Consider the following 13,730-nt stretch of genomic DNA (forward strand, 5'->3'; position numbering starts at 1 on the left):
GAGTCCTGCTATAAACAAAGGTTTACGACAGTTTAACTGTAAACTATACAGACTGCACAACTAAATTGACAGTGCTAGCAGATTTTTGAGGGAAAGTCTACCATCCTGGTTTTTAAGCCATTGTCTAGAGAGATAAGAACATTAACTTTAAGATATAACCGACAAAAGTCTGTTCCCTAGTCAAAGACAACTAGAAATCACTTATGCGTGATTTACTTACTTTTTGTAAGCTCACTCTGCGACCTGAACAAGACAAGTCGTTGATCTATTTCTTTATCTAACTATAATTGCCGTCAATAAATCAGAGCCAGATGTACTGAACTACCCTCGGAAGAGCGGTCATGCATTAATTATGTTATGTCATCACAATATATAAACCGATAATTTCCATTTATTTATTTATTTCGTCTATTCATTTCTGTCAAGAGTTCAAACACGTTAATATGCCACCAAAGCGTTATAAGACATAATTTGGTTTAAAATTCATAGCTTGATCGGCAGTTCTTTATGATTGTAATACAAAAAACTGTTTATGTTTGACGATGAAACATTATTTGTTTGAGGGCTGTAAGCTGTTAAAGGGCTGTAACCGTAATAGCCGACTTATAGCCCTCTAACAGCCGGTCGGCCCATCTTAACAGAAAACTGAAAACCTCCATAATAATACATATGTTAAGTGTAACCTATGCTCCATGAATCTCAGACATTAATTTTGTAGTTAGACCTAATTAACTTGTGAACAAATGAACAAAGAGGCATTTTCGAAAGTTTGACTGTGTTAAACTTTTTATCTGAGTGATATATGTTCATCAAATAACTTACGAATTTTTCATGTGCAGAAGAGTTCAGAGGTGCACCGAGTGAGGGAAAATATCGATCTTGGTGGCTGAATTGCGGTTAAAATTAATCTTGAATTTCTTTGTCGTGTCTTTTATACTCTTTATCCTGGCTCAGAAATTGGAAGCAAGATTCGTAATGCGGAGAATACAGCGAGAAGAATCTTTTGTCTTGTTCAAAAGAATAGGAATTTTGTTATTAGATCGAAGAGATAATGTAATCACAGTTCGTTTAGTTTTGGCAGTTTGGCATGATATTTATTGTTATGTGATAGACGACCACATGTGGCTATTATACATATCATTCGATAATCAATAAAAACCCCAAAGAACTCATAAATTTATTCTTATTAGTGCTTACATATTCATTTGACATCAATAATATTGATGCAATATCAGCTGATCTCGAGTACTAATCCCGGGAAATTTTGGTCAAAAAGATTATTCTGCCGCTTCGAAAAGAATTCCCGTCTCAGTTAGGGTTAAGAACAGATAACCGGCCATTATAATACATATAATTCGGCCAATAATTGTTAAAAACCGGAGGAAGTTATAAGTTTATTCTTAGTGCTTACATAATACATAGTCACTTGATACCAATAGATCTGATCTCGAGTACTTCTTCCTCTAGCAAATTAGTCAAAACATCATTCGACCGAAAGGAATTCCCGGACTAATTAGAGGTCGGTAAAATTAAAAAGTTACAAGTTTATTCTGGGCGCTAACCTAGTGATTTGACATCAATATCTGATCCCACATACTTGCCCCCACCAAATTATGGTCAATAGAAAATAATGCCCACCTCAATTAGGGTAAATCTCAATTAACCAGGTCTTCAAGAAGATTAAAAATACCGCGACAATAAACTGTCTACCTAACAGGAATTGTGATAAACGTTTTGACCAGGTGTGGGCTGCAAACAACCTGTCTGTATCTCTACCTTACTTCATGCTGTCTGTACCTCACTACAACATAATATAGACTGTATATAATATATATGAGCGGTATATAATATAGATATAGAATATAATGTGTATATACCGCCTGGCAGGACCTATTAACAAATACAGTCAGGGTCACATGATGAAGTGCGTGACGTCACATCTGAGCGCGTGACGTCACACCTCTGAGCGGTTCACAGGCCAGTGCACTGTTTCCCCACTTTCGTAGTATCATACCTAGCTCTTCATGGGTAATTGACAGGCCATGGAACTCTGTTCCGACCCGAAACAACAATCTTAAGTGTTGTTCTTCGAAATTCAGTAAATTCATGAAATTAAAAAAACCCCCAAACAGGTTCAAAATGAACCGCCATTGGCTGAGGCTCTTGACACACTGGACTCATTAATTAATTTAAACCAATTAATCAAAGTCACACATTGTGAGATATCAAGATTTCCTTACGGCAGCACTATGTAAAAAAGTGATACGAGAGAACGTCCTCCCTGTAGAGAAAGCTGTACTGCTAGAGAGCAAATTAAGGAAGGAGTGACGTCACGGCGCAATTATTCCATATATGCAGCAGGCGGCTCTCACTCGCACTCAACACTTAGATAATACAGCGAGACTCTCCTAGTGTTATTATATGTCAGCCGGCAACTGTGCCGTTACTTTCCGCAGCTCCCACCGCCCCCACCGAGAAGGGAGGGAAATATTTCCCGAGAGGGGAGGGCCGCTAGTTCCCGGGGAAGGGTGCGGGACTTGAATTAGAGCAGGAATGGCCGGGCAGGGAAATAATGCGGCGGATAATTGCCCCATCCTAGTTGCATGTAATTTATACTGGCTGGTCTGCACGCGGTCCAATGAGTTGCTAGCATGTAGGTCACGTGTTGTGCGGCAACAAATGAGCTCTAAACGGGAAACCACGTGACCACAGCGGTGTGCACGTGACGAGTAGCAAGAGCTCAGCTGAGAGAGAGAGCCAGAGAGAGAGAGAGAGAGAGAGAGAGAGAGAGCGGGCTCGCCTGAGATGCAGGGAAATCGCCATTGTCAGGGAGTTATTAATTACTATTCTGCCTCAAGGAACTGGGCGTTACCAGCCCCTCAACTTGCCCGGAACGAGGGGACCGGGAAACGGAAAACAGGGGACGAGAGGGGGGTGTGGGTGTAACATGTGATGTTAAACAGTTAGTGCATGACACCGCACTGCGGAGTACATTTCTTTCATGAACACCGGCAGAAATGGAATTTTTTGCTGATACAGGACGCAATCTATCCGCTTTGTGGCGAGCCGATTGGTCGACAGACAGCCAATGAAAGGTGGCCAGTGAAACGGCAACCTCAATTAGGTAATAACAACTAGGGGCTTCGAATACATGTGCTCTTTAGCCTTTACCACTGTGAGAGTGAGTGACCACGTGACTGCTAATTCAACACCTGATAGTCCATTTCCTGGTACTGGTATTATCGCCATTATCAAAACGGAGTATGACGCGGTAATGAAGCGTATTAGAAGCTGTGAAAACTAATAATAACTAAATCCCATTACATATAACATGACAGTATGAGCCAGCCAGATCACAGGAGTGGTGGAGGAGGCCCCTTTGTTCGGGCCAATATGAAGCTGTCTGTCTCAAAGATTACAGACTTCTCTATATATAATATATATTATATATATTATATATAATGAGATTGTGCAGACAATAGGTGAATATAATTATTGGCAGCAGGACAGATAGGACCCGTTAAGTGATTATGACATTACGTGGCGCTGCTGCTGCTGATGTCCTGACCAAGCTCAACAGTGCAGATCATGTTGTTGTTGTTGCTTTGTGTGCTGCAGACTGCGTAGTGTGTGTCTCCAGGGGTTCCTCTTTTGGATGATGAGCTGTTGTTGGGGAGGGGGGAGGGTAACAAGTTGTGGATCCCGTCAAGTTGATTGTTGGGGGCATGTTTGATAGTGGTTTGGGGTGTTGTCAGTGCTGATTGGTTAAGTTTTTGGGCAGGTTTGAAGTTGTTCTGCTGTATACACTACACAGCTGCTGTTTTCTGAGTATCTGACTTTTCCGTCCTAACTCAGCTAAGAAAAAAACCCAGCAGCAGGCATGAATCCTGACAATTGCTAAAAATTGATCATATAAAACGATATCAAAACCTTATATTTGTCCTCAGGTATTGCTCATCTACTTTTCTCAGTTTATCACAACTGTAACTTGGCTTCAGTACGTGCCAAAACATGATATACACATTGCATCTCAGAAATTCAGATCAAGGGATGATCTAGATTCCTCGGGGCAAATCTAGGCCTCTCACGATGAATAATGAGGATATTTTAATTAGCTTTGAACTCGCACAGGAACTTCAAAGGGGGTAGTATCTTTTTAACACCTCATGGAAATGCGAGCTGCGTCCTCCTGGAACTTGGTAAGAAGCATGGTGAGATCTAGACAATATCTAGACAGCTGAAGACGATTAAAATTTAAATAATTTAAATGTTTCTGAAATAATAACCGCTCATAGCAATTAAATGTTTCCAGAACCCCCTTCAGTGCTGAGATCAAGTTACTCCGGTTTGCCAAATTCATGTTTGGCCAGGTAAGGCACTGCACACTAAGCAAGCATCCGTTTTACTTTTCAGCGACTTCTACTGAGGAGTACAGGAACCAGAGGTTGTATGATTTTCTTACCTTACAAGTCAAAACACGGCTAATATGCATCATATCACCTTTCGAGCAAAATTTAGGCGGCAGCGATAATCAAGAACTTCATCTGCTTCATGCTTGGAAATCGCGAACATGGCATGTGGAAGAAGAAACTATGAATTTAGAATTTAGAATTACAGTCAAACCTCTCTATTTATGCCGTGCCTCTCTATACCGGGTACCTCGATATACCGGGCCTCTTCTTGTCCCCCGAACTTGCTCGTTTTGTGCAAGAAATGTGATTTGTCATAGTTCATACGGCATTATTTGGTGGTGATTTGAGTACATTTCCATCACGACACAATACGTGCATATTATATTATATACCCTTTATAAGACCCAACTGTGGTACATGATACATGTTATCTGCAAGGCTACACTTTACAAGTACTCTGGAATGGGATCATTTGAACCTCTTTATATCGGGTTTTTTCTATACCGTGCACTTTAAGGTTTTAGGATAAGAGAAACCATGAGAAAAAATAATACTTGAACGAAACAAGATCAAAATAGATTTCATGTTGACGTTCCATCCACCTTCTCCTCACTAGCATTTTTGGCCCTTACCCCTGTTAGTACTGTCTGAGCACTGAGAGAGGAGAGATATGTTTAATTTTGTCTCAACAACTGCACCCAATTGGACAAAGTTAACTAGGTAGACTGAATGGATTTAAAATAATTTTCCCAATCTACCCTGTCTAGGAAAACTCTTGAGTGCAGTTGTCTGGTAGCCTGGGTTAATCATGAATACAGGAATAGTTATTCTCGCATGTCTTACAAACCAGGTGGGATGGAGGACTCTACTAGCGTGGATACTAGCCATAGTATTCATATGTGGTAGATTCTCCATCACCACACCAGCAACGACATTAACGTGCAGTTTGTCTCCAGGCCACGTTTTGGAAACCTTGCAGTCATTCCATCTGCATGCAGACACAGCTCAGCAGCAAATCAGTCACTGTATGATAATTCATTTGCAGTCATATGCCCAAAATTGTGGAATGCAATGCCTTACCATTTGAATTCCATCGGCGACCGAGAGCATTTCAAATCGCAGCTCACCCAGTTCATGCTATCTCTTCCGGATACACCGCCCATCAGGGGCTCCACTCCTCAGAACTCAAACTCGCTGCTTTGCTGGAGGAATGACAGAGAGATCTCCACTCTGTGGGGTGGTCACACAATGTGATGGCCCTGTTAAAGCTTAACGAATCTTAACATAGGTGACATAGGTAGGTAGAGGGCTCCACAACTTTAGTTCTTAATCAGCACGACATAGAGGGCTCCACAACTTTAGTTCCTAATCAGCACGACATAAAGGGCTCCACAACTTTAGTTCTTAATCAGCATTAGAAAGTTTGGACCGCTATATCGTGATGATACGGACACGAGGCTTCTCTACCTGATACTATTTGACAGATCAAGCTAATTTGGTCGAAAAAAAAGTATACTACTCATACACTATAATATAGTCTTCGGAGCAAAACTTAATGAGTCCTGCGCTTAGCTTAAGTAGCAATATGATAATGTGAGGCACCGGTCGATGTAAACTTCGTTCCCCCTAAGTCTGCACTCTGCAGGATCATAGCAGTGTCACCTAGTCTAGGGAGTAGCTAAGGATCCATTGGATCTATTATGCGATCTCATCGGTCGACTCAGCCGAATGATAGGAAACTTAATTGAGGGTTAAATGAGGAGGGGTACCTGTTAAAAGTTCAAGAAACTTCCTAGGATACCCCTTCAGTGCATACTGTAAACATAGTACTATTAACTATTATAGCCACCCCACCTCTACAGTCTACATGATACTACTGAGGTTACATATTTTCAGTCAAGATTTTAGTCCATATTCCTCTCATTATTCTTTAATATCCGGTTAGTCCTTGTCCATCCCTACCATTTAGGGCAATTAAAGACAGCGAAACCTTAGTAGAAGAAAAGGAACGCCTCCAACAAGATCAATATTTCTAAATGCAATAACATTAACCGTATCTATCATTACAGGGTGGACCACAATAAACTTTGTGTAAGAGCAGCTGCATAATGCTGGCAGTGGGTACGGTTACTTAATGAAGTACCTTAAAGGTGGGTAATTTTGGGCCACCCTGCCACCTTGCGTCATACAGACGCAATCGAGGAATTACCAATCTAGCGCCGCTATTTCCGTCTTGACGTGTTCGTGAAAAAAGATACTATTATTACTACATACTAGGCATGTAACCTGAAGGTAATCGCACGTTACGGAGGCCGTCAAATTACTGTTATTGATACGGTACGATAGCATAAACGCCTGTTGCTAGGGACCCTAGTAGGGTTGGTATAAATAAAATAAAAGGCGCTCCAGGTGTACTGTACAAGACACTAGTTACAACAAAACTCCTCTTTACAACAAAACCTCTAACTTTTGTAATGAACAAATGAAAATTGTTTTACCGGGAATTGAAGCATGCAACGTCGATATTCATATTGAATATTTAATAAATAAAAGATAAGAACTGGTAGTTCGAAAGTTGGTACGCTCGGTACGCTAGCGTACCTGGTACCGGGAAATTTTTGAGGGATCGAATTATATATTTTTTGAAACAAAAATCAAAATATGTAGGTATAGCAATTAGCAGAAGATCCTCGATACAGGGGCTTGACTTCCGAGTAGGAAGAGAAAGCTTCCCGGCAAGAAGGCAGGAAGGTTTTTGTAGGAAAATGTTGAAGCTTTTCGGTGGTAAGGCAGGATGTTTTCCCCATTTCAATCCAAGCAAAAACGTAACAAATTGGCAAACAAATTCTGGCACATAATATGAAAGATGTCTGTGGAAATGACCGTCTCAGTGATCTAGGTTATCTGTATTAAATTGAAGTTGCTTAATGCCATTTATCATATATAAAAGTAAGATTTTTATTTTTTTAATGCTCATTTTTGCGCCCCTTTAAAATTTAATTACTGACGAGACACGTACAAAACGGGCACGCACAAAACAGATTGTTCCCTTACTGGAGACTGCAATTGAAGATAATGATATTTCGAAGCTGTCTATCGAACTATCGAACATACATGTGCTGTCTCCTTGAAAAATTACCCAATTATTACCAACCTTATTATTTTATCACAGGATTCGCCATTTACCTATTTTTAGCCGTCAAATTTTGTATAATGAAACCGTCGAGTCTTACTACCAAATTCAAGATATTGCTTTATAATTGGGAACCAAAATGCTTCCATGAAAAAATCAGTCACACAAACTGATGGTTAAGGAGTTATGAGTAAGATATTAGTTACTTATTAAAATCGAACTGACCTGATGTTGAGGTCTGGAATAATAAGCGGAGGGATGTTCATAACTGCCAGCTCCAGGAGGGGGCATGCTGCTACCAGCGGGCGGCATACCACTTCCAGGGGGTGGCATACTCGTGATAGGGAGTGACGTATTGGGAAGTCCTCCTCCATTCACTGTGTATGGCATACTTCCCGCCGACGATGCAGGCATCTGCAGTAGAAATGAAATGTCAGTTAATTGTGCACAAAGTTGCTTCACAGCCTGAAACTGTACGATTGTTTATTTATTTCTAGGAAAGTTTATATGCTCCACTGTGATTATTAATATTATTAAATCAAAGTTCTAAACAAGGGATAGTTACAAAACAACGCCTAAGTCTAATCTTTCCCTAAAACAAATAACTAAATATCAAAAACTTCATTGTAATTTCTGCCAATATCTTTTGTCATTTAAGCTAAATTACGGAGATAATACAGATCAAAAACATGTCCAAAACATGTCCTAACATTCTTCACCGACTACGGGCCACTTTTTCTGACAATGGTTCAGTATTGCAGCGTTCATACAAGTTTTTGTTGGAGATGACTCCTGGGTACTTTATATTAAAAAAAGTGCGAAGATGTCTGCGGTGAACAACATCTACTTTTTTAAGGAATATTTTGGGGACGGCCCAGCAGGATGAGTTGTACATAAGAACCGATACGACTAAAGCATTGTACAGTATTATACGTTTGTTTAGAGGCAGTTTATCACTCCAGGCCTTCTTGTAATTGTTGAAAGCAGCATATCCCAGGTTTATGTGACGCTGAATATCAGCTTTGCTACACAAGACGGACCCTAGAGTGATACTTTTCCTCCATGCTTCATTCCCCGATAATAATTTTTCCATCACTGTCAACTTCACCCGTACTAGCTAAATAAACATGAGTGAAGTCCGTGTTGTCTTCATTGACAAAGAGGTTCTTCTAAAGTACAGCTGTTGCCTGGGGCAAAATAGCTCCCAAGTTGTCTTCCTCTTCATCATTGAAGTCGACATCATCAGCGTATTCAGTGTCAAGTGGAAGGCCAGCAGTAGTAATCGGGGAAATCGGCCTATCTAAACTGATTGTTATAGTCCATCTAAGTTCATTCAAAGCACCAGCTAAGACAAGGGTGAACAGACAGCCGGATAAACAGTCACCTTGGAAAACTACATGGAGACTTAAAAACTTAGCTGAAAGAACTCCATTGACCTTCACCCGTAGCCCTGTGTTGGACAACAACAACCGGACAATCCTCAGCTCATCCTCAGTACAGCCACACAGTTTCAGGAGTTCAAGAATCGTAGTGCGTTTGATCGTGTCAAACGCACTAGACATATCAATGCCCATGCGATGATACTCCCATTTCTTCCTTTGGACAACTGACAGTAGAACTCGCTGACACCATACAATATCAGCACAAGAACGGGCGCGTTTTTTAAGGACGATTGATCCCCGACAATAATTGACCCCCTATGTAATTACACCGGGGTCAATTATCGGGGGGTCAATTGTCGCCCACCCGCCATAGACAGAATTTTTCTGGCTGCATTGGACAAGGTGAGTGCACGTAAATTCTTCAGAGGACCGATGGGTTTTTTTGGCTTCTGTTAGGGTGTTATAGTAGCCTCTCCAATGGAATTGGGGAAAGTGTGTGTCTCGAAACAACTGTTGATGATTCCAGCATAATGTTCATGAACTGTACTATTAGAGAACTTAATTAGCTCGTTGGGTATTCCATCAGGACCATTAGCCCTCCCATTTTTCAAGCTAGAGGTGGCTGCATGTATTTCAACTCCAGTAAAAGGGACATAGAGAGCACACGTGGTAGACCCTCAAAAGGCTCGAGAGGTTGCTCATTGCGAGTCAGCTGTTTTCGAGATAGTCTCTAACAACAGAAGCTTTCATGTCATCAGATGCAATTGACAACCATATTCATCATGAACATCAATCGAGTTATTAGGTGGTTTACTTTTCTGAAGATGTCTTACTGCTTCAAACATTTTCCTGGAATCGTTTGTTTTAGCAATTTCACTATAGGTCTGATCAGCTTGAGCAGACCTCACTTCAACTAATCTACTCTGGATACTATTAAAAGATTAAAGTGAGGTGGTTGATGGATGACCTCAATGTAGATCGATCAAGAGATTGATTATTGTTCAGTAGCTGTCGGAGATCGTGTCATCCACTGTGATGGAAACTAAAAATACTTACTTATTGACCAATTATTAATAAATTTATATTCTGATTTATTCCGTTACAGGGCCAGGGGCCAGGTATGGATAATTCGGTTTTGCTGACGACATAATATATTGACATCATGTATTGAATTGTCAGCTTATCGAAACAACAAATCAAACTACAAAAGCATTGTGTCAAAATGAACGAGATATATCATAACTTAAATAATATATATTATAAGTTATGATATATCGAAGTTATGATATATCGTCTGGTTTTGAAGGCAAATCTATATTTATATATTAAAATTACGTTATTCATTGGTTCTTTACCAATGTAAAAGAGAGCCGCTACATCGGCTACTGTACCTTAAATGGTGTGAACTGTTAACTGGTGGGTAACGAATACTGTTTTAATTTCATTTCCCAATTAAGTGATCATTTCCTTAATGATTTCAGTACCTTCAATTAAATTAAACTTGCTTATCCTGTGATTGGGCATTTTTTTTGTGACTTACATTACCGAGATAGCAAATTTTTACCTTTGAGGAGTCATGACTCGGTAACCATGCATGATGAGATGATATTTTGATATTTATTTCCGTATCCGGAATCTATTCAGAACAATGCAGTTATAATTTAGTCTGTGTCTTAAGGAAATTTTACACAATCGCCTGCCAAAGAAGTGTGACTTACATTACAGGATAGACTTTGATTTTCGGACTTAGGTGTATTTAAACTGCAATTCTATCTCGAATATGTCAGATAGCAGCTTTCATCTAGAATTTCTGCAAATTTGAGGCCTTAAGCTGCTAAAAAATGCTAAGTTTAAGATTCGTTCATTCGTTTATTACATACATCACCCTCATACATTTGTGACTTACATTACAGACATTTGTGACTTACATTACTTTATCTCCTGAAACCAAGATAAAAATTCATTTTCGTGTGATATTAACTTGGAATACAAAATTTGTTTGATTCTACATGCTCATTTGGTAATAACATAACACATAAATGTAATAATCCCCAATAACTTGAAATCATATTTTAATAATATCGACGAAATACATCATTGCCTTTAACTCAAAAAATAAAGGTTCTAGGCATATAGTTGATTGATAAGTTGAATATAAACTTGACTATTCCGGTTCTTTTAAGCTATAACACAGTTCTCTAAGTGGTATGGTTCTCCAGATATGAATTTAATTGAACAGTAAACGCGACCGTGACAGAGTGGTTACCATGGAAACGAAAAATACCACGGTATAAGGTTGGAGTTGAACTCTAAATTTTTTTCCAAACTCACAATGACCAAATGCAACTTTTTTGAAGGTGCATCAATTATTGGACCATGTTTGTGTTTTTTGATACAGCCTTATCGACAATCTTAGACAGCAACACAACACAGCAAAGACAGTTCACAAATAGGAAGTTTTTCCAACTTCCTAGATCACGCTCTTTTACAGGTGAATTTGTAGGAAACAGAACAGTCGAACTACATTAAGTCTGAACTGTATTGTTGCTCAGCAGGGATTTTAAGGTGTCGTTTTGGTATGTGTGACATACATTACATTGTGACTTACATTACACTGTGACTTACATTACTACTTTATACACTTAATTACAGGCACATTTAACCCACTAGCAATCATGCAGTAATTGATCTATCGTACTTGAAGGTAGTAGAGATAGGTCTGAGAATTCGATTGTGGCTAGATTCGATTATTTGTCGGGAAAAAAAACTTTTGTGGCAATATTGTGACTTACATTACATACTTTTGAAGGCAGATTTTTTTCTATGAAGTAATACTTGTCACAAGTTTATCACTTGATTAATAAGTTAATACATACTTATACACTAAACGTACAAACCAAATTGCGGTAAATTTAAATCGATAGTATTATTCCTACTTGTCGAAGTAAGACTTGAGAAAAAGGTAAATAATTGGAGCAAAATTAACGGCAGACTTCAGCTGCACTTTTCATGAACTAAAATTTGCATTTAACGGTAAACCCTTATCGAGTCTGGCATTTGAGACCTTTTTAAACAACAAACAATCATTTTTTGATGCTTTCTATTGATTTAAAATTTTCACCAAAGTGGAAGTTTTAGAAAAAAATGCCCAATTATTCATAAAGGTTTTGACGAAAATGATTTCAAACAGGTGTTGCAACTGGGTAAAACAGCAGTACCGTGTCTGCCTATTGCAGAGCGTCAATTTCAGAGCGTTTTAAGTTAGTATTTACATAGTAAAGCCATAAACTAGGAAACAATACTTGTACCTATATTATACTATACTTATATTATAAGAAAATTATACTGTACTGTGAAAACCTTGTTAGAGCTTCCGAGAAATAAGGGATCATGAAAAAAAGAAAAGTGAAAACTGAAGGGAAAAAAACATTCAATGCTGCAAATGAAATTAAGATTTTACAAAAAGGAAAACAATGAGTTGAACGTACCCTAACTTGCATGGAAGGTCGGTGCTGCGAGTGATAAGGCATGTTAGGGCCAGGAATTCCTTCACTATAACCACTCATTTGATGTCCTTCTACTTGCCCTGAAATATTGAATAAAAATATCAGCACGTATTGCTATTCTCACACGGATAAAAAATCCAATAGAATACAAAATGGGTAATTACTTATATATTAATGGATATGAACATAAAAAGAATGAATAACAAAACCATAGTTATAATCACACTGCTGTTTATGGTGCGGTGTGCTTTGGTGGTAACCATTGCATTGCATGTGACCACCAAAACATATTGATATTGAGATTGGGGTTGTGCAACACACAAGAGCTGCTATGCACTGTATACACTAACCTGGATAGTGGCTGGCACTGACCACTACAGACATGTTAGGGGTATATGTTGCCATGTTGCTATTTCATTTTAGTCCATTCCTAACCTATACGATAAGAGTTGATTAAAGCACTTAAATTGGAACTTATATTGCTGAGCTTCAAATCACCCACATCAATATTATGATGAGAATTATGGATTGAAACAAACAAGAGTTGCGGAACTTCACTACCATCCGCCTTCAACAGTTGGAGATGTTAACCCTGTTATGTTGATCCACAATTTAGCCTGTTACCTACCCACAGTACATACATCTAGGTTTGTTTAAGATTAAGGTTATAAATAGATCGACCCAAGATAATACAATGACTTACTACATATCCTTACATTACAAGTCTCCAGTGTTCCGTTCTATAATGTGCTTTGGAAATTTTCCAACAAGAGCAACCACATCAAGCTACTGTTTTCAAAGCTTAAATAGTATAGTATAGTACTATGTTTACAGCACGCTACTATGTACTATGTAGATTTACTGAAAGAATATCCTACTAAGAGATATCCTGTTCTAAGGGATATCCTGTACTAAGGGATATCCATCGGAGATTCTTGATCTTTGGCAGGGCCCCTCCCCATTTAGCCCTCAATCATGGTTTCAAGAGACGCCAAAGTGTAACTTCGCATAGATCCATTATCCAATGATCCTTAACTAGTATCTCCCCAGACTAAGTGACACTGGGATTCGAACCCTGGACCTTCTTCTTCGTAGGGGACTGTGGTCAGGGTTACCACTATAAGATAGAGCATTGGAGCCCTGTCCTTACCCCGGTAAAATATTTATAAGTGGAAAAAAGTTAAACTTTGTTTTTTCCACATTTGGTGAACTGTTTAGTTGCTTGTATGAAGCCGACGATCCTTGGTAGTGAAAATTTGTCCACTATGTCTGTCACACTAAGGTAGTAGGAGTCAAA

The 13,730-nt window shown here is 39.0% G+C and overlaps 1 pseudogene; it reads right to left on the reverse strand.

Moving 5' to 3' along the window:
• LOC134813314 (AT-rich interactive domain-containing protein 1B-like) overlaps positions 1-12,870 on the reverse strand; it is a 28,156-nt pseudogene extending 15,286 nt beyond the window's left edge.
• Between the last annotated feature and the right edge of the window lie 860 nt (positions 12,871-13,730).

The sequence above is a fragment of the Bolinopsis microptera genome, chromosome 3 (assembly GCF_026151205.1).
Source record: "Bolinopsis microptera isolate Bmic1 chromosome 3, MBARI_Bmic_1.0, whole genome shotgun sequence".
Taxonomy (NCBI): Eukaryota; Metazoa; Ctenophora; class Tentaculata; order Lobata; family Bolinopsidae; genus Bolinopsis; species Bolinopsis microptera.